We start from the raw sequence: 19,612 nt of genomic DNA, 5'->3' as shown, positions 1-19,612 counted from the left end.
CCACCAACTGCATTTATTAAACCATGTTCAGGCCCAGTTTCAGACCCTTTCCCTTGCTGTTACTTCTGACATCAACTTGGTGGCCCAAGTACAGATGAGCAAACCAAGACTCTGAAAAGCTAATTAACTTGTGCAGATTATACAGCTGGTAAAGCAGCAAGCTTATAGCAAGCACCTGTTTGTCCCTCGGCTTTTGATCAAAAGGCCTAGGGAGAAACCTCTCTCAGGACAGAAACTAGAGCAGAAGACTGGGGAAGCATTTGTCCCTGCTGACAGCAGTGTCTGGCCCTCACAGTGTAGGCCAGCCAAAACATGTGGACTGTGTATATGGTCTGCATCTCTCAGATGGAGTCCTGTTAGGAGGTGTGTGTAGACGCATGTGGTGGTGTATGAGTTGCATGTGGGAGTGAGAGTTTCTGTGGGGGATGCAGGACTGCTGTCCTGTCCTTGTGAAGACCTTGATCAGGTTGAGGGTGTGATTACAGAACCAGGCCTCTGCAGAGGGAGCATTTGTTCTCTTGCAGAGTGGTTTCCTGGGAGAGCTGCTTCAGTGTGGAGGCCTTAACTTAAACACATTTGTGTCTCCAGCTCCCAGCAAACATGCAGAATGTGCACCAGATAAATGTTGGTTTCAGGCAGGCATTGACAAACATTTCTGAGCTTCTTCTGTGCCAGGCACTGCTCTAATCAGACAAAGATCCTAGCGAGGGGTGAGAAAGAGGGAGAGACACACAGTCTCTCTCTCTCTCTCTCTATATATATATATCTATATATACGTCTATATATATATGTCTATATATATACATCTATATATGTCTATATATATACGTCTATATATATGTCTATATATGTGTCTATGTCTATATATGTCTATATATGTCTATATATATGTATGTCTATATATGTCTATATATGTCTATATATGTCTATATGTCTATATTTGTCTATATATATGTCTATATGTGTCTATATATGTCTATATATATGTCTATATATGTCTATATATGTCTATATATGTCTGTATATGTCTATATATGTCTATATATATGTCTATATATATGTCTGTATATATATGTCTGTATATATATGTCTATATATATATGTCTCTATATATATATGTCTATATATATATATATATATATATGGTGTGGGCAGGGGCAGGGGGTCCCAGGGCAGGGCATAGCATGGGTGTGGTGGTCAAGGAGGGTCTCTTCCAGGAAATGTTTCTAGAACAAAGTCACATGACGGACAGGAAAGAGCAAATAGGGAGGTGAGAGGGAGAGCAGGGGCTGTTGATCAAAGGGTACACAGGGACTGATTCAGTCTTCTTCAGGGGGCTGTGGCTGCTGTCATTTCCCCTCAGAGGACCAGGCCTGTTTTCCCTCTGGGCAGTGTCACATGGGTGGACCCTCCCCATTGGAGCTAAAGCGTTTCCTCCAACAACAAAAATATGTTATCAGCTGGCCCAGAGACCGAATGCAGGCCAGGGCACTCTGACTAGATAAGAGGACAACCTGGCAGTCGTTCAATATTCTGATGGGCAGCAGCCAGGAGCTGTTGGAATTTCCGTTGCTGATAACCTTTAAGAGCAGCAGTGGCAGAAACAGGGGTTGTTTGGGGTGGGAGGGGAGAGGAGACTTGGGAGCACTCTGGAGTATCTGAAAGGCTGATGGGGAGAGAAGGATTAGCGGATTAATGTGTAGAGGGTGATTTTGAGGATGGATCCAAGTGGCATGAGTGAAATGAAGAGTGGGGGAGCTTCTCATTCAGGCTGTTTTTCCTTTCTTCTTGTTCATTCATTAATTTAGTAAATACTTACTGAGTGCCTTCCAGTTCACTGGCGCTTGGCTGAGCACTGGAGGTAAAACAGAATAAGATGAGAGCTATGTCCTCAAGATGTTAATAACTTATTTGTTTCCTTGTTTTATTTACTTATTTATTTTGAGACAGAGTCTCACTCTGGCGCCCAGGCTGGAGTGCAGTTGTGCCATCACAACTCACTGCAGCCTTGACCTTCCAGGCTCAAGCGATCCTCCTGCCTCAGCCTCCTGAGTTGCTGGAATACGAGCGTGCGCCACCATGCCTGGCTGATTTTTATATTTTTTATAGAGATGGTGTTTTGCTGTGCCACTCAGGCTGGTCTGGAACTACTGGGCTCAAGCAATTCCCCAGCCTCAGCCTCCTAAAGCGTTGGGATTTCAGGTATGAGCCACCATAACTGGCCGATGATAATAATTTAATGGGAGAAACAGATCAATTAATAAATCGGTGGTATGTTTAGGTGCAGTTCTGGTTATTTGGGTCCTGAAGCTTGTACAATTTGGGAGTTTTCTTTAAGGAAAAATAATGCGAAGTTATGACTTTAGAATAAAATGCAAGCCCTAGATAAGTGGCGTGCAGCCCAGGGGCTGGAGCGTCAGCTTCCTGGACGTGCTCTGGTTCTTTGTCCGGTTTGCGAGCTGCAGTGTCAGCGAGAGTGCCTTCTCTTACCTGCTGCCTGCTGGGTGAGCTGGCCACAAGGGGAATTGGCGGTGGGAATCCTGGTGCTCCATGGTACAGTGAATTTACTTGCCTTCTGGATCCTCTGAGTCCTTGTGCTTGGGCTCAGGGAACAGGGCGAAAGAACTTTGTTCTTCTTGGTTCTGCTGGGATTTTCGAAGGCACTTTCCTTGAAGTTCTGCGGGCTGACCTGTGATCCCACATCAGGGACTGCATTCTCAGGAATCAGCTGAGCTCAGGAGTCCTGGGGCTGGGGGAGTGTTTGTGAGCACTGTCGCAGGACTGGCTGTGGCTCTTATGCCTTTCTAACAACACCACACACATAGATTTCACCCCACAGCCTCCCTGGCAGCCAGCTGCTGTCATTTCCCTTTTTTACGGATGATGAAACCCAGGCACAGACTGGTTAAGTAACTTACAGTCACACAGCTAATAAGTTGGGGGGCTGCGCTGTGAAGGCTTACAGCGTCTCCAGAGCCCAGTCCCCTTGCTGCCTCCCCATCATCCTCACTGCCTACTGCTTTTAAGCAATATGCTGGAAATACCTGCAATGTCAAGATTAGGAGATGAGCTACATCCAGTACAGCCACAGAATGGAATAATATGCATTTGAGCCACACAAGGAGTTTTTAACCAGCATGGTGGAATGCTCTAATTTTTGGTGTGAAGGTGGGATGTCTAATTACATATGCACAGAGAAAGGAATGCCAAGTGCTAACAGTGCTTGGATTCCCTCAGCCTTTTGCATCCTCTCCTGGGCAGCTGTAACAGACTCACTCACACATGCATTCAATAGGTTTTATTTATTTATTTATTTATTTATTTTTTGAGATGGAGTCTCGCTCTGTCGCCCAGGCTGGAGAGCAATGGTGCAGTCTCAGCTCACTGCAACCTCCGCCTTCTGGGTTCAAGTGATTCTCCTGCCTCAGCCTCCCAAGTAGTTGGGATTACAGGCTCCCACCACCACACCTGGCTAATTTTTATATTTGTAGTAGAGATGGGGTTTCGCCATGTTGGCCAGGCCGATCTCGAACTCCTGACCTCAGGTGATCCCCCCCACCTTGGCCTCCCAAAGTGATGGGATTACAGCCATGAGCCACCATGCCCGGCCATTCAGTAGGTTTTAATTCAATGCCTTTGACATGCTGGGTACTGCGGATACAGCAGCAAAAAACAAAAACATGGTTTCTGCTGTCATGGAACTTAGTCTGGCCTGCTGTTTGCTCCTTCTGCCTATACTTTCTTCCTCCAGCTTTCACTAGAGAGATCTTTCGGAAGCCCTCCATGGTTCCGCAGTGCCCTCAAATGCAGCCCCTCCCTGCCCCTATTGTCTCATGTGTAAAATGGAGCAGAAGACGCACAGACCTTCCAGACCTCAGAGTGTAGCTCTTCTCAGTTGTTGGCTAGAGGCTTTGCAGTCACAACTCTCATCATTACCATCTTCTAGAAAGGTCAGGCACCGGACAGCTGAAACCATGGCAGCCGGCAACAGGAAGTGCCCTCCCTGGGTGCTCAAAGATCCAAGACAGCCGGGCCCTGTGTTTGTAGGAACAAGATTCCAGATGCCTCTGCTGCTTGCCAGCCTCGTGACCTTCATTCATGCAGGGCCTTGTTTTCTTGATTCAGTGGAGCCAATCTCGACCCCCAGGGGAGATGGATGCTGCAGGGATGTGCAAGCTGTAGAGGGTTCCAGAGAATGGGCCTGGCGTTCTGCAAGCCTGGCACCCCTCCTGGATGCTTTTCTCCAGCCCTTGGAGCTTAGGCAGTGTGGTGTTAGGATGATTATTGGATTTCCTCCACAGTTCCTGGCTCATTCTTTTGTAGCCCTTGTTACAGCCTTTTGTGATAATATTGGGTGTGGCAGGCCTCGGGACACAGGATCTCTCCAACTTTCTCCTGCCTTCCTTCCCCTGCCCTAACACAGGACTCTAATCTTTCCCTGCCTTTCTGACTGTGGGTCTTGAGATCCTCCCCAGAGAGGGTCCTACCCTGTACCCTGGGAGAAGGAATGCTGATGTCAGGAAGCTTCCATAAAACCCCAGAAGACTGGGTTGGAAGAGCTTCCAGATAGCTGAGCACTGGAGGTTCCTGGAGGGTAGCATGCCCCTTCCCCCATACGTCCCCCCACGCATCTCTCTATCTGTATCCTTTGCACCAGTAAATATGTTTTCCTGAGTTCTGTGAGCCCTTCCAGCAAATTAATTGAGCCCAGAAAGGGGGTCATGGGAACCCAATTTGAAGCCAGTTGGTCAGAAGTTGCAGAGACCAGGACTTGAGGCTTGTGTTTGGGGTAGGAGTTGGGGGCAGTCTGGGGCACTGATCTCTCAACCTGTGGGAACTGACCCTGTCTCCAGGTAGATGGTGTCAGAATTAAATTGGAGGACACCCAGCTGGTGCCTGGTGTGTGGGCACAGAAGTCTTCTGTGTTGACCATTCGGGTGTGAGAGCAGAGGATAGGCAGGGTTTCAGAGATTTTATGAAACAGGTGGGAATAACACTTTCTGAGCCTTGGTTTCCCCATCTGTAAAAAAGGAAGTAATAATAGTACCCACTTGGGAGAGTTCTGTGAGGACTCAAATGACACGAGGACTCAAAAAGCTGGGTACGGTGTCTGGCCCATCGTAAAGGCTGAGTAATTGACAGGTGCATTTATCCCTATGGTTCCTCACTGAGCCCGTGATAAATGGGCCTGTGGCAGGACATGAGTGAGCTGCAAGGACAGGAGCCAGGCCTCCCACCTTGCCGGCTTGGGAGACCATCTGGCTGCAGCAGAGACATTCTTCCCAGAAAGAAGGGGCTTTCCATGGTGAACCACTGTGGCCAGGCCCAGAGGCCTTTACAATGCCAATGTCCCAAGAAGAGAGGGGCCATCAGAAGGATGGAAATTTTCTATGTGCTTCCAGAAGTCAACCTACAGATTGATCCCTTCTCAAAAGACTAATTTTTATTCTAGTCATGCCCAGCTATAAGCATTTGGGCATTTACAGATAATCTTTGTTCCTGAAGGGCATCCGAGTATGTCCTTCCTCCTTTTAATGCCCATGACCCTTACTATCCTGGAACAGAGTCCACATTGCAGAAAGGACAAGGCTCACCACGTTCAGGGCCCCATCAAGACCCCCAGCCTCATGTGTGCTCTCCCTGTCCCACCCCACCCCACCTTCTGCTAATCACAGAGTCATCTTCACAGTGTGAACCCTGAATACAGATGACCCGGGTTCAAATCACACTTCTGCTTCTTTTGCCACCTTGGATACAGTATCTTCTCTTGATCTCAGTTTCCTCATCTGCAAAATGGACATAACGGATAACAACAGCACCAAACTCCAGGATTGAATGAGTTAATACAGATGTGGAGATATTTCAGGCTTGGTTCCAGGCCACTGCAATAAAGTGAGGATTGCAGTAGAGCAAGTCATACAAATTATTTTGGTTTCCCAGTGCACACAAAAGTTGTATTTATACTATACTGTACTGTAGTCTATGAAGTGTGCAGTAGCATTATGTCTAAAACAACAATTTACATATCTTAATTAAAAATACTTTTTTGTATTTTTTAATTAAAGCCATGCTGGCTTATGCTCCTAGCACTTTGGGAGGCTGGGGCGGGCAGATTGCTTGAGGCCAGGAGTTCCAAACCAGCTTGGGCAACATAGCGAGATTCACCCTCTACCAAAAAAAGTGAAAACATTAGCCGGGAATGGTGCGTGTGCATCTATAGTCCTAGTCACTTGGGAAACTGAGGCCAGAAGTTCAAGGCTGCAGGGAGCTATGATCAGAACTTGACAGAGTGAGACCTTGTTTCTAAAAAAAAAAAAAAAAAAAAAAAATTAAAAAATACTTTCTTGCTAAAAAATGCCAATGGAATGAGCACATACTGTTGGAAAAATGGCACCAATAGACTTGCTCAACACAGGGTTGCCACGATTAGTAAAGACAACAACAACAACAAAATAATGCAGCACCTGTGAAGTCTGATTAAGTGAAGTATGCCTATGTATGTGAAAGTGCTTAGAACCCTGCTAGACACAGTAATCTCTAACAGCCAGTATTCTATAGATCTATAGAGAATATGAAGCTAAAGATGTGGCTATGGATATAGATATAGATATAATGTAGCTCTAGCCTGGGCTCATCACCCCAAATGAAGTACCTGCCATGTCTGCAGGACTTGGTCTGTGAGGTTTGCATGTGCTCTTCTCTACCTGGAATGCCCTTCTCTTGCTTTCCTGGGGAGCCCTCAGCTTTAGCGTTGTCTCTTCCGGGACTCCTCCTCCCCCTTTCCACTCCATCCTCAGCTGCAGGGCTTCTCCCTCGTCAGCCCTTAAACCCCTGCCTGTGTCTGCCTTCCTTTCACTGACCACACTGTCTTGTGAGGAAGGGCTCATGTACCTTTCCTTTTCCCCTGCTGCACTGGGGGCCCCTTGAGCGGTGGTAGCCTATGCTTTATTCTTCACTGGACTCACAGAGCACCCTGTGGGCCAGGCATGCCTTTCACTCACCAGCACCGAGACTGGTGCTCTGAAGGCTGGTGCAGTGTGTCCATTTGTGTCAGCCACACAGAGCCAGCCCAGCTGCTGGTTTGATAGACATGATGTCTGGCTAGCTGGCCTTGCTACTGGCCTGGACACATGCCTGGGCCCCCTTGGGGATTAATTCTCTCTTCTTTAGCTCCTCCGACTTGCCTCCAGCCTTTGGAGAACTGGAAATGGGCGGACCCCATGTCTGTGGGCTCCTGGTCCTTTCACTTTGCTATCCACGCCTTATCTGCATTCCATGCAGGCCAGAATACAGAATACCTGCTGTTTGCAGCCCTGTCTGCCTCCAATTAACTTAGGCAAACACACCCTGCCAAAATATCCCACGGCCCTTTCTGATACGGATGGCATGGGGTGAAGGAGGAAGGAGACACGAGTGAACCCAAAGCCAGTGTGTCTGAAATCCATTTGGCAAGCATTTGTGCCATGTCCTATAATATATATATGTCCATATATATATTATAACATATAATATTATATAATATATGTCCAATGCCTGTGTGGGGAAGTCACTTCACCATTTTGCTCAATGGCAATGAAGAAATGGCATTCATGTAAACACTTTCTCAGTCTCTAAAAATATCCTTTGTGCTGGAGGATTGGGTGTCAGAAGAAGAGGAAGAAGGGAAGGCCTTTGGGTCTGGGGAGATGATTTGCTTATTCTGTTGGTTGAATAGAATGGAATTGGCTTTCTGCACTTTGCAATCTCAACAGATGGTCAGTCATCTAACTGGAACCTCCTTGGGGGTTGGGCCCGTTTTTTTCCCCATTGAATCCCCAGTACTTTGGTGGAGGAGAGGTCACTCAGGGAGTGTTCTGGAATTGCCCCAAACAATTATGCTATATGGTTGTATTGTGTTAATATTTCATCAAGAGGAAGTGCCATACTTAAGTACTCATCTCTCCCTGTTGCTGCTTATTTGCATATTAGCGTATGTCATCATCATCATTATCACAAAGACCACCGTGTTGCCTTTAGCATTTTCTGTCATTTGAACTATGTCCTTTCGATAAGTTCCCAGGAGAGAGATACTGAAAATGCTTTGAAGGTTCTTGCCACCTGTTACCCATTGTGACTTTGCTGTGAAATTAGGAGTGGAAGGGAGATGGAGATGGGGAAACAAGAGCTGGAAGGGGATCCCTATTGAGGCTGGGACAGGGAGCAGTACCAAGGCCAGGATACAGCCACAGTGGGATTGTTCGACGGGCAAGTGGATCTGCCTCCAATGGGGCACAGAGTGCAGGTCAGGGAGGAATGGGGAGCTGGGAGGGATGGACACACAGATGAAAAGACAGGAAGTTCAGACAGAGGAACTCGCTCCTGATAGGAGAGAAAGCCCATTCTCATGGCTCTCATTTCTTGGGGACTAATGTGCGGTGAGTTGGTGGGGAGCGGGGTGAGCTCTCATACCTGTGTGTAGGCTGCTGGAGAGCCCATGCCTGCACTAGAGCCCATGACTCACCTCAAATCCATTTGAAAAATTAGGGTGTTGGTAATTCACAGGGGAAAAATAGCACAGACAAGGATCATGAGATCCTGGGTGTCTGCAACACCTGCACGTCATTCTCTCTGGTCCCCAGAGTACCACAGACTTAAGGAATTTTACACAACTCTGAGGTTTGGAATTCTATGGGTCTCCACGGAATTCAGAGTGCCATTGGACTGCGGGGTCGCTGGGGGACTAGAAGGCCCACATTCCATGGAAATCCAGGGATTCCCGGAACTCCAGCATCCAGCGGAAATTGAGAGAACCATGGCCCCTGAGTAATTCCTCTGAAGGAAACGTAGTCAAGAAAGACTAATTAATTTACACCTACTCCTTCAGCTCCAGCCCGGCACTTAATTAGTACCTTAGTGGTTTGAATGAATGAATATGGGAAAGAGTGAGAGAAGGAGTGAAGCAGAAGTTAGCCCTCCAAAGCTATGCTTCTCGTCCCCAAACAATCACCCCCTCCACGCTGGGGAGGGGCATGTGGCTGTCCCAGCACCTGCGGACTCTTCTGGCATTTTGTAGGTGAGGGCTAAGGATGCTATAGATCCTGCACAAGGGCAGGAAGAACAGTTCTGGCAAATTGCTAAACGTGTCCTCCTCAGAACACCACTGGACATTCGGTACTGAGGAACAGCAGAGTATGGCATCACACGAGCCGCCCCAAAGTTTTTGCTCTCGAGGATGAGCCTTTCACTCTATTACTATTGATTGGTCCCAAGTAGCTTTTGATGTCATGGCTTTTATCTGTTAATATGTATCATATTCTATATTAAAATTGAGGAATTATTTCAATATTTATTTAGTACTTCATTTGAAAAATCACAATAAAGAATTTATCATATGGTAACATAAATGACTTTTTTTTTTGAGACAGAGTCTCGCTCTGTTACCCAGACTGGAGTGCAGTGGTGCAATCTCGGCTCACTGCAACCTCCGCCTCCCAGATACAAGCGATTCTCCTGCTGTAGCTGGGATTACAGGTGCATGCCACTGCACCCGGCTAATTTTTGTATTTTTAGTAGAGATGGGGTTTCACCATGTTGGCCAGGCTGGTCTCGAACTCCTGACCTCAGGTGATCCACCTGCCGCAGCCTCCCAGAATTCTGGGATTACAGGTGTAAGCCACTGTGCCCATCCCATAAATGACATTTTCATGAAAAAATAACTACTTACCCAAACAAACAACAACAACAACAAAATTAGAAGAGTGGTATTATTTTACAGATCCCTTTACTATCTGGCTTAAAGGAAAACAGCTGGGTTTTCATCTCTGCCTCTGTATTCAGTCTTTCGTGAAATCAGATGTCATTTGTCTCTGGGGAGCTCTACTGTACATGCAGGACAGAATGAGTGTGAAAGAGTAAATGAAGCCTTCATCTCATTATGAAAATGGCTTTGATATCATGGATTCCCCAGAAGTATCTCAATGACTCAGAGATCCCTGAAACGTAGTTTTACGAACCGCAGTACAGTGGTTAAGAACGTGGCTTTTTTTTTTTTTTTTTTTCTGTTTTTAAGTTTCGGGATACAAGTGCAGAACGTGTAGGTGTGTTCCATAGGTATACATGTGCCATGGTGGTTTGCTGCACCTGTCAACCCGTCATCTAGGTTTTAAGCAGGCATTAGCTATTTGTCCTAATGCTCTCCCTCCCCTCACCCCCTGACTGGCCCTGGTGTGTGTTGTTCCCTCCCTGTGTCCATGTGTTTTCACTGGAGGAGAACATGGCTTTTTAAGCAGGCTGCCTGGGGTCAGGGAGGTGGCAGGGAGGAACTGCATCCTGGATCCACTTGCAGCCCACTGGATTACCATAGACAAGAGATTTCACTTCCCTGCACCTCACTTCCTCTGTAAAGTGGGATAATAGTAGCTACTCGTAGGATTATTGTAAGAGTTACATTAGTTAATATTTTAAAGCTCTTAGAACAGCCAGGTACATATTAAACGCTATACAGGTTATGTATCTATAGCTACACACACATATCACATACATACTATATACATACATGTGTATATATGTACACATACATAATGTATATATACTATATGTGTGAGTATATGTGTGTGTACTATATATTCATGTATATTTATGCTATATATATATTACATATACTAAAACCAATTGAAAAATCACAAATGTTACTATAGCAAAAGTCACCCATTTCACATTATTTCTAAAAATATGAATGTGTAAGAGCTATTCCTTAAGGCAGCTTTTCTATCCCCTCCTAAGAGCGGGGGACAGCCACTGCTGTGTTTGGGGTGCTGCAGAGCATAATCATAAATGTGGGAGTCCAGATACAGGTCAGCTGTTAGGGCTCCAGGAGTCTGCGGACCCCTGCCCTCACCTCTTTGTGTCCCCGGAGCTCCGGATTAAGGGCTTTCTGACAACTCCTGTCCACACTCCTCATCTTCTTTCCCTCCCTTTGCTGATGAAGCAACTGTCTTCATTTAGCTGCCTGATGGAGAACATCTGCCTCCAGGCACCACAGAAATCAAAGAAGGAACCCACGATGCTGGCCCCAGGAAGTCCCCAGAAACCCCAGGCTGCTCCTCCTGTCACACAGGATGCTTTTCCCGAAATGCTTTTTGTCTGGAAGCTCTCCATATGAGCTTTACAAAGGCATGTGCATTCCCTTAGCCTTTGAAAACTCTCATAGGTTCAAGAACAACAACAACAAAAGCCTTGGTGTCAGTGATCTGAGCACAGCATTGGAGTATGCTAAGAAGGCATCGGGGACTGGGCACGGTGGCACATGTCTGTAATCCCAGCACTTTGGGAGGCCGAGGCGAGTGGATCACCTGAGGTCAGGAGTTCACAACCAGCCTGACAAACATGGTTAAACCCCATCTCTACTAAATACAAAAAATATTAACTCAGCGTGGTGGCACATGCCTTTAATCCAAACTACTTGGGAGGCTGAGACAGGAGAATTGCTTGTACTTGGGAGACAGAGGTTGCAGTGAGCCGAGATGGTGTCATTGCACTTTATTTAGCCTGGGGAACAAGAGCAAAACTCTGTCTCAAAAAAAATAAAAATAAAAATAAATAAATAAAAAAAAGAAGGCCTCAGGACACCGGCTCCTTGTCCTCTGAGTGCCTGCTGTGCGTCCAGGTTCTCAGCGTGATGCTCACCTGGAAGGCATTCTGAATAGGACAAGACCCACCATGTCACCCCCCTGCTCTAGTTTATTCATTAATTCAATTATCAAATGTCAGTGGAATGCCTACAAGGGCGGGGCAGGGTTCAGAGCGCTGGGGACACTTCCATAAACTCACAAGCAAACGTTCCTTGCGAAACCTACAGTTCAGTCAGGGAGACTTCTGATAAATAACAAAGTTAACAAATAAGAGATTTCATGATGTGTAGGAGGACAGGTGCTAGAAAGGAGCGGGCAGGGGGCTGGGGAGCACTGGCAGCAGAGGGGCCCGGGGTCAGCAACACTGAGAAGAGAAAGATGAGCAGAGACTTGAGGAAGGTGAGAACCTTGTCCACGTGGGTGTCTGGGGGACAGCCCTCAAATGGGGGTTACAGAGCTATGCCTGGTGAGTCAGGGAACTGAGAGTCTGGGAGCCTGGGCAGTGCATGAGGGGCTAGTGGGCGAGTGAGATGAGAAGGGGGTGGCCAGACCAGAGGGCTTCTTGTTGACCTTTGGTGACATGACATGCCTCCAAGGTGAAACTGCCCCTTGCTGGACTGCAGTGACTTTCTGTTGCTGACTTCCTAGGCTTCTCTGGCCATCTACCCTAGAGCCCACCATGGGGCCCGGAGCCCCTCCTCTGGGTCCCCTGATATTCCATGTTAGCTCTCGCCTGGCGTCCTCACCTTCAGGTGGGAGTTCATCTGTCTGCCTGTCTGCCTCCCCTGTTAGCTGGGCCTCTCAATTTTCCATCCCACCATAAGGGACAGCCAGCAGGTCCTGAGTTTTACGACCTTGTACATTTGTTCGGTAGCAGCACCTTCGACCTATAAGCTCCCAAGGCCCATCTCTCTCCTTCATCAGAACTGCCGCATCCTCTCTGGCCCAGTTTCTGTCTGGCATTTGCCTGACATATTCCTCCAGTAGATGCCAAATTCCACAGGGCGAGGACCCAGTCGTTCTCCATCTGCGTCACCTTAAGCACTGTGGCAAGAGGGCTAGAAAGCCGGTCCCATTGGTGGGAGGACCCATCACCACAGGGGTTGGCCCGCGAGCCCCATATGCCTGGCCCTGCCCAGCTGTCTGCAAATCTGTGTATGCTCTGCTCGGTCACCGCTGGTTCGCTTTGTCCCACCTGTGCTGTGTTTCTCTACTAGCTTGTTAGTTGCAGAGCCCCATGTGTCTTAGCACAGGCTGATTCCTCTACCAGAAATGCCATTTTTTCTGTTTATTCATCCAGCAAGTGTATTTACTGACCCTTGCTAACTCATGGGAAGGACCATCTCCATTGGGAAGCTGATGCCCCGTCTTGTGACACGTTTTCATCTGGTCACATTGGACTGCGAATGCAAAGCCCTGGGGTGGAGAGGGGAAATGTGGTCCTACCCTTGGAGCCCTAATACCCTAGCTCCAGGGGCAGCAAATGTTTTCTGTAAAGGGCCAGGCAGTAACTATTTTAGGTTTTGTGGGCCAAATCATATCTCTCATGACTATTCACATTTGCTGTTGTAGCACAAAGCAGCCATAGACAAAACATCAATGAATGAATGTATTTGTGTTCCACAAAACTTCATTTACAAAAATAGGTGGGAAGGCCAGGTTTGGCCCGTGGGCTGTCATTCGATGACACCTGGTCTTGACTCAGTGTAGGCTGTAGAGGGAAACAGCTTGTATAGCTCAATGTACTTGTTAATTGCTAATTACTAGTGTTCCCATCACTGGACAGAGACTCTTCCAGGGCACAGACTGTCCTGCAGTCGGGATTGTGCCCTCAATGCCTAGCACAGTGCCTGACACAGGACAGGCATGCAGGATATGTGAATAAATCAATGAGCAAGTGAATGGAAATTCTGTAGGTACTGAGCTTAGCAATCTAGGCTAGGTCCTGCTCCTTCCCTGCAGGCACAAAATGAGGGCAAGGGGCTTGGTGTGGTCTCTGGGGGCCCTGGGAGTGAAACTAAATAGGTTTCTCCAAGTGCGTCATTTCTGGGTAATTTTTTTTTTTCTTTTATTTGAGACAGAGTCTTGCTCTGTCACCAGGCTGGAGTGCAGTGGTGTGATCTCGGCTCACTGCAACCTCCGCCTCCCGGGTTCAAGCAATTCTTCTGCTTCAGCCTCCCGAGTAGCTGCTACTACAGGTGTGTGGTAACACACCCAGCTAATTTTTTTTTTTTTTTCAGTATGAACTTGCACCTTAGTTAGCATGGATGGGTGCCCTGGGCCTGGAATCAGTCAGATCAGGGATCAGGTGAGCTTGGGCAAGTCTCCTCACCTCTCTGACCCTCTGTTTTCTTGTCTAGTGACTAGGGGTACAAGGCCTGACTTGGCTGAGTTGTTCTGAGAACTGAGTGCAGCGATATATCTCAGTGTCTGCCTGTCACAGCCCTTGGCCTTCAGCAAATGTGGTTTCCTGTCCTGCTTCCTCATCTCTCCCCACAGCTCCCTCGCCCACTCTGCCCCAGGAACAACAGTGCACCCCACCCACCGTACTCAGCTGGAAAACTGCATCCAATGACCTCTCTTCTAAGCAACCACTCTGACGTCACCTTGTGCAACATTCTAGGTCCATCCAGGAAGCAACGTCGGGCTATTTCTACCCCAGGCACTGTGGCAGCTCACTTTTTTCTTCTTGCCCTGTAATTACAGGGTTTTGCAGTGGTTTCTCTGTTGCCTAAAAGTCTCAAAATTTTCTTTGTTTCTCCGTGACACATAATTGTATCTCAGGAACCCACAAGCCATTAGGTCCCTGACCCTCAATAGATGTCCTTTTCTATGGAGACAGACATCTAGATCACAAGAAAGATGCTGGCTGGTTGGAGCAAACTATTTGATTAGACAAAACCCTTCATGAGGCCTCTACATGGATTTTGTGGCCCTGGGTGTTTGGAGAGACTTAGGAGCCTTCATGAACTTTTCTACTTCCCCTGTTTTTGATGTAGAATTATCTGCAGGAGCCCAGGTCCCAGACTCTGGCTGGGGAATGAGTATGGTAGAATAATAGCAGAGGGTGGGGGCTCTAGTGTCTAGGAGACACAGGGATGGGTAGAGTTGCCATGTTTGCAAAGGTGGGCATCCTCAGCTCTTGAGCTTGCCTGAATGCAGGCTGCTTGGAGCCTGACCCAACTTTCCTAATTCATGGCTACCTTTGTGAGCTGAAAGAATTGTCAGTGATGGCAGCAGTGGCCTATCTGGAGCAGCTGCTATGGGGATGCCAGCTGCAGCAGGGGAGGCGTAGCTGGGGCTGCCTGCTCCACAGAGCTGGCAGGGACCAGGAACAGGTGGGAACCCTGCCTTCTATCAAGTTGGCAGGGCAGGAGCCCTGAGCTCCCAGGCACAGCTGCAGCTACCTAGCCACAGCTCTGGACCCAGGCATCCCTCTGCTCTTGGGGGCCCAGGAAGCCCCCCTGTCATGCAGGCTTGTAATTGCCTGCTCCCGCTCCCTGGCATCTCACCACTCCCAGTGTCCACTCTGATTTTTGGAGCAAAGTTGAAACTGAGCCTGGGTGCTGTCGCAACCCAGCTGGGTGTGTATGTACTCTGGGTGGTGCTGACATGCCAGACCCCTGTCATCTTGGCCGCCTCCAGACTTTGGTCACCGACAGGCACAGGAGGGAAGCCAAGAGGGGACTGAGGGCAGCTCAGTGCAGGCCTGCAGGCGTCCCTCAGCACGCACAGCCTGGGTGCTGTGGATGCCATGTTGATGGTAGCAGGAGGCAGACAGGCTCCTGGGCGGAAAGGGGCAGGTCCCAGGTGAAACACCACCTTCAACCCAGGGACAGCCTGAAGCCTGGGGGCCAGGCTGCCAGTTCCAGGGGGAGTCCATGGCCTAGAGGAAGAACTTAATGGTGCTTTATCCAAGCCCATCTGTGGCCATCCATGGACCAATCAGCACACACTTCCTCCCTTCTGAGCCCATAAAAACCCTGGACTCAGCCAGACATGCAGGTGTCAGGACTACCAGCTGCAGGAAGGAGCTACTCACTCTGGGTCTCCTTGACTCTTTGGGATGACCTAACTGCAGAAAGGAGCTACCCACCATGTGTCTTCTCTGCTGAAAGCTTGACATTCACTGGGACAACCTGCCTGTGGAAACGAGCTACCCACTGCAGGTCTCCTGAAAGCTGTCCTGTCACTCAGTGAGGCTCCTCTCTGCCTTGCTCACCCTCCAGTTGTCTGCATACCTCATTCTTCCTGGACATGGGACAAGAACTCAGGACCCGCCGAATGGTGGGACTGAAAGAGCTGTAACACAAACAGGGCTGAAACACGCCCTCCTCCCTCCATTCACCATGTTGCAGGTGACAAGAAGGAGAGAAGAGCTGTGGCCCGTTGGGAAGCCCAGATCTAGGGGCTCCCCAAGCCAGGGCTGTGACACCTTCTTTGGGACTGCACAGTTCCTGGTGTCTCCAAGCTTCCGGGTGCCACGATGTTCTCCTAGAACATTTCTAGATGTGTTACTTAGGAATGTGGCAGCTGTCTTGCTTCTTCATCCAGACATGGGTCCAGAAATGAGTGCCTGCAGCAGAAGCCATGTGTGGTACGTCTGGTCCAGCCACAGCCTCACAGGGAGCTGGCACCTGTGCCAGTGCCCGGAGCTGTCCATCCTGTTGCAGCAACCAGCGTACCTGGCTGTGCACAGTGGCTGGACCCTGCGCTAGCTCACCCACACACCCCTTGCTGCTTCACGCCTGGCTTGCCCTTAGCAGGTGTGTGATCTAGGCTGGTAGCATAAGCTGAGCACAACCTATTGGGCCAAGTGGGTGACATGAGCCCAGCAGGCATGAGCAATACTCAGGTAGAAGGTGCTGCTGGCCACAGTGGTGTCTGGCTGGCAAAGTGACACCCAAGGATCCTGTGACATCAGGATCTGCTCACCTGCAAAATGCTGGTCTCACCTGGGGCTGTAGTGTTGCCTGGTTGTTGAGAGCTCTGTCTCTAGGGGACAATGCCTGGGTTTGTGTCCTGGCTCTACCACTTTCTAGCTGGGAGACCTTGCACAAGTTCTTAACTCCTTTGTGTTTCACATTTTCATCTGAAAAATTGGGGTAATAATAGCTCATTCAGTCTTCATTAAAAGCTTAAGAGGTAGGTTTTTTAATTATTGTTCCAGGCTTTGCTTGAGCTGAGAGGGCCAGCGAGAGTCAAGGTATAGGAGCAATTGAGCAGAGAGAGTGTATAAGTCAGTTTTTGCTGTGTAACAAAACCATGAAATGATATAAGAGCATTCATTTAGATTTCATAGGTCTGTGGGTCACATGTGGTGGTTCTGGCTTAGTCTTTGAGTTGAGTTGGCCCTGACTGGAGGGTCACAGGCTGCCTGAAGCATGTTTTTCTCATAATGGAGGTCAGAAGCTCCCCGAAGGACACAAAGCTCTTATGATTATGGTTCTGAACTGGCATCTTGACACTTCTTCCCACATTCCATTGGCTAAAGCGTGTCACAACATCCAGAGGGTGAAAAAATACACTCCCACTTCGAGAGACGAGGACGAGGGATAGAGACCCTTGTGGCTCCCGTACCCAGCCTTCTGCCAGTCCGTTTGTACTTGTTCTCCAGCAAGAAGCTCAACAGACATTTCTCAATTGGTCATAAATCTGGTACCTAGGAATGGTGCTGACCTCTTGCAGGCCTCCAGGGAGGTCCTGAGAGTCCCATGAGAGTTGACTTTGCTTTGTCACAGAGCAGGACAAGTGGCCATTCCATCTGCAATAAGACCCTTCTAAATGCTCTGCGGGAACTCCTGATGCATCCTTCCAGTGCCCCTTTGAAGTAGCTGCCACTTTAAGCATCACCATCTTCACTTTACAGAGGAGGAAATGAAGGCACAGAGAGGTTGAGTTACTTGCCTGAGGGTGCCCAGCAAAGTGGGCAGAGCCAGATTGAGGCTCAAGTGGTTTGGCTGTGGAATCTCTGTACTGCTTCTAAGGGTGGAGAAAGCAACAGCTGCACACCTTTGTGACTTGTGCTAGGACAGAGGTGTGCATGGGGGTGTGGCAGTGTCTGTGAATCGAGACCTGGACCTCCAGTCTCCCATGTGCTCTGTGGTGTTTGGGAGATTAGCAGCCGCCCACAGAAGAGTTAGGACCCACTTCCCCTGCTCCCAGAAGCCATGCAACTCCCCTCTCAGCAGAGCAGAAGGGAGAGGCCCCTTGCTGCTCGCCAGGGCCCTGGGCCAGGTGGGAGTGACAGAGCGCAGCCCCATCTGTTTGAAATTAGAAGTGAATTGAGCACAGTTGTCCAGAAACTCCATGAAGTTTAGAAACACCGTGCTGAATGTCTCCCCCAGCAAGGCTGTCTCTTCTTGAGAGATTTCATCCCTGTCTCTTCCCCACAGTGCTCATTTTCTCAGCACCTTCTCTGTCCTAGGCTCTGGGGACAGAGACAGTGAGATGAGCCCCTTCCCTTGCCTGGTGAGGGTGTTGGGGGCACACCAGGAGGCCAGAGAAGGATTATACTCCAGGGAGGATAGTGGTGGCAAAATAACGACAGTAATTAGTGTGTCCATTTAGTGTGTGCTTGTGGAGTGCCACGTGCTTAACACTGTGCCCTTTAGGCCAGTGTTATGTTTGTCTTCAGTTTTTGGTTGAAACCCAGGCTCTCAGGGGTTAACTAGCAAGACCCTGCAGCCACCAGGTGACTCTGCTGGATATGAACGTAGGCTTTTCTGTGCCAGCACCTCAGCACCCTGGACCAGCTGGGGTACAGGGTAAAGTACTCTGAGAGTCAGATCAGAAGGCTTAAGGTCCCACTTACTGCTCTGCCCCACACAGGCTGTGTGGCCTCAGGCAAGTCAGTTGACCTCTCTGAGCCTCAGACCCTCAGCTATGACTTGGAATTGCAACACATTTCCAGAGGGGTAGAGATCAAACCACGCTGTGCCTGTGATGGGGCTTTGAATTAAAGCAGGGAACCCTCTGTGCCTGGAGAGCCTCAGCATCTAGGGGCAGTGTCCTGAGCCACCATTCCAGGGAAGCCATTTGCATTTTTTTTTAGATTTTTAAAAAATGTTGCTGGGTCTGCGTTTTTCCATATCCTCTGAACTTTCCTTCCTGCTAGCTTTCTATATTGCTTCCTACTTTTTCTCTGCTTTGGGTATAAGCTTCTAGAAATAGAATTTTAAATCTTAGATGGCTTCCTCATTCTATGTAGCTCTTGGGAGTGCTCACGTCAAAGACTTCTGGGAGGCTTTCTGCCCAGAGTTGGGCTGCTGGAGAAGATTATAAAGGCACCACCATTTTTAAAGTTTTTGTTTTGTTTTGTTTGGAAGTTTGGAAGTTTCATTCAGAAAAGTAACCCATGAGCACTGAAACAAATCCTGAAAACAGAGAAAAGTATAAAAGCTCAAAACAGAAACAGAAAATCCTACAGAAACCACTCTCCCAGAAAGTACCTATCTTAGTAGTTCATACTGTTTTCTTTCATGGCATTTTGGTTCCTCTAGGTTAACATATACTAAAATTGGAATTATGATTCTGAAATGCTTTTCTCTTTTCGTTTCCAATTTAACAGTGTAGTAGATATTCCTCCGTGTTATTTAAAATTCTTCATGAGCATTATTAATGATTGAAAACTTCTGTCCTGTAACAGATATTTTAACATATCATGATTTAATTAATAATTTCCTTAATGTGGAGCATGCAGGAGGAGCTCTCTACATTTTGCTATTAAAAATAACATGATAGGACCGGGGGCGGTGGTTCACACCTGTAATTCCAGCACTTTGGGAGGCCGAGGTGGGTGGATCATGAGGTCAGGAGTTCGAGATGAGCCTGGCCAAGATAATGAAACCCCGTCTCTAATAAAAATACAAAAATTAGCTGGGCACAGTGGTAGGCGCCTGTAATCCCAGCTACTCAGGAGGCTGAGGCAGGAGAATTGCTTGAACCCAAGAGGTGGAGGTTACAGTGAGCCGAGATCATGCCACTGCACTCTAGCCTGGGCA

At 48.2% G+C, this 19,612-nt stretch overlaps 1 protein-coding gene across 8 annotated transcripts in view; it reads left to right on the top strand.

The window, feature by feature from the left end:
• Positions 1-19,612, top strand: part of ST3GAL1 (ST3 beta-galactoside alpha-2,3-sialyltransferase 1) — a 116,278-nt gene that overhangs the window by 30,208 nt on the left and 66,458 nt on the right. Inside the window, exon 3 of one of the 8 annotated variants that reach the window (XM_054656366.2) lies at positions 2,110-2,202. The exons of 6 other annotated variants lie outside the window; for them this stretch is intronic. The gene's annotated coding sequence lies outside the window, so the exon portion shown is untranslated. Of the gene's footprint in view, positions 1-2,020; positions 2,203-19,612 lie in introns of all 8 variants that reach the window. One more of the 8 variants, XM_054656365.2, reaches the window with a different exon arrangement.

Source organism: Pan troglodytes, chromosome 7 (genome assembly GCF_028858775.2).
Source record: "Pan troglodytes isolate AG18354 chromosome 7, NHGRI_mPanTro3-v2.0_pri, whole genome shotgun sequence".
Classification (NCBI taxonomy): Eukaryota; Metazoa; Chordata; class Mammalia; order Primates; family Hominidae; genus Pan; species Pan troglodytes.
Note: the sequence above shows the minus strand (reverse complement) of the source record. Positions and strands in the feature narration are given on the sequence as shown.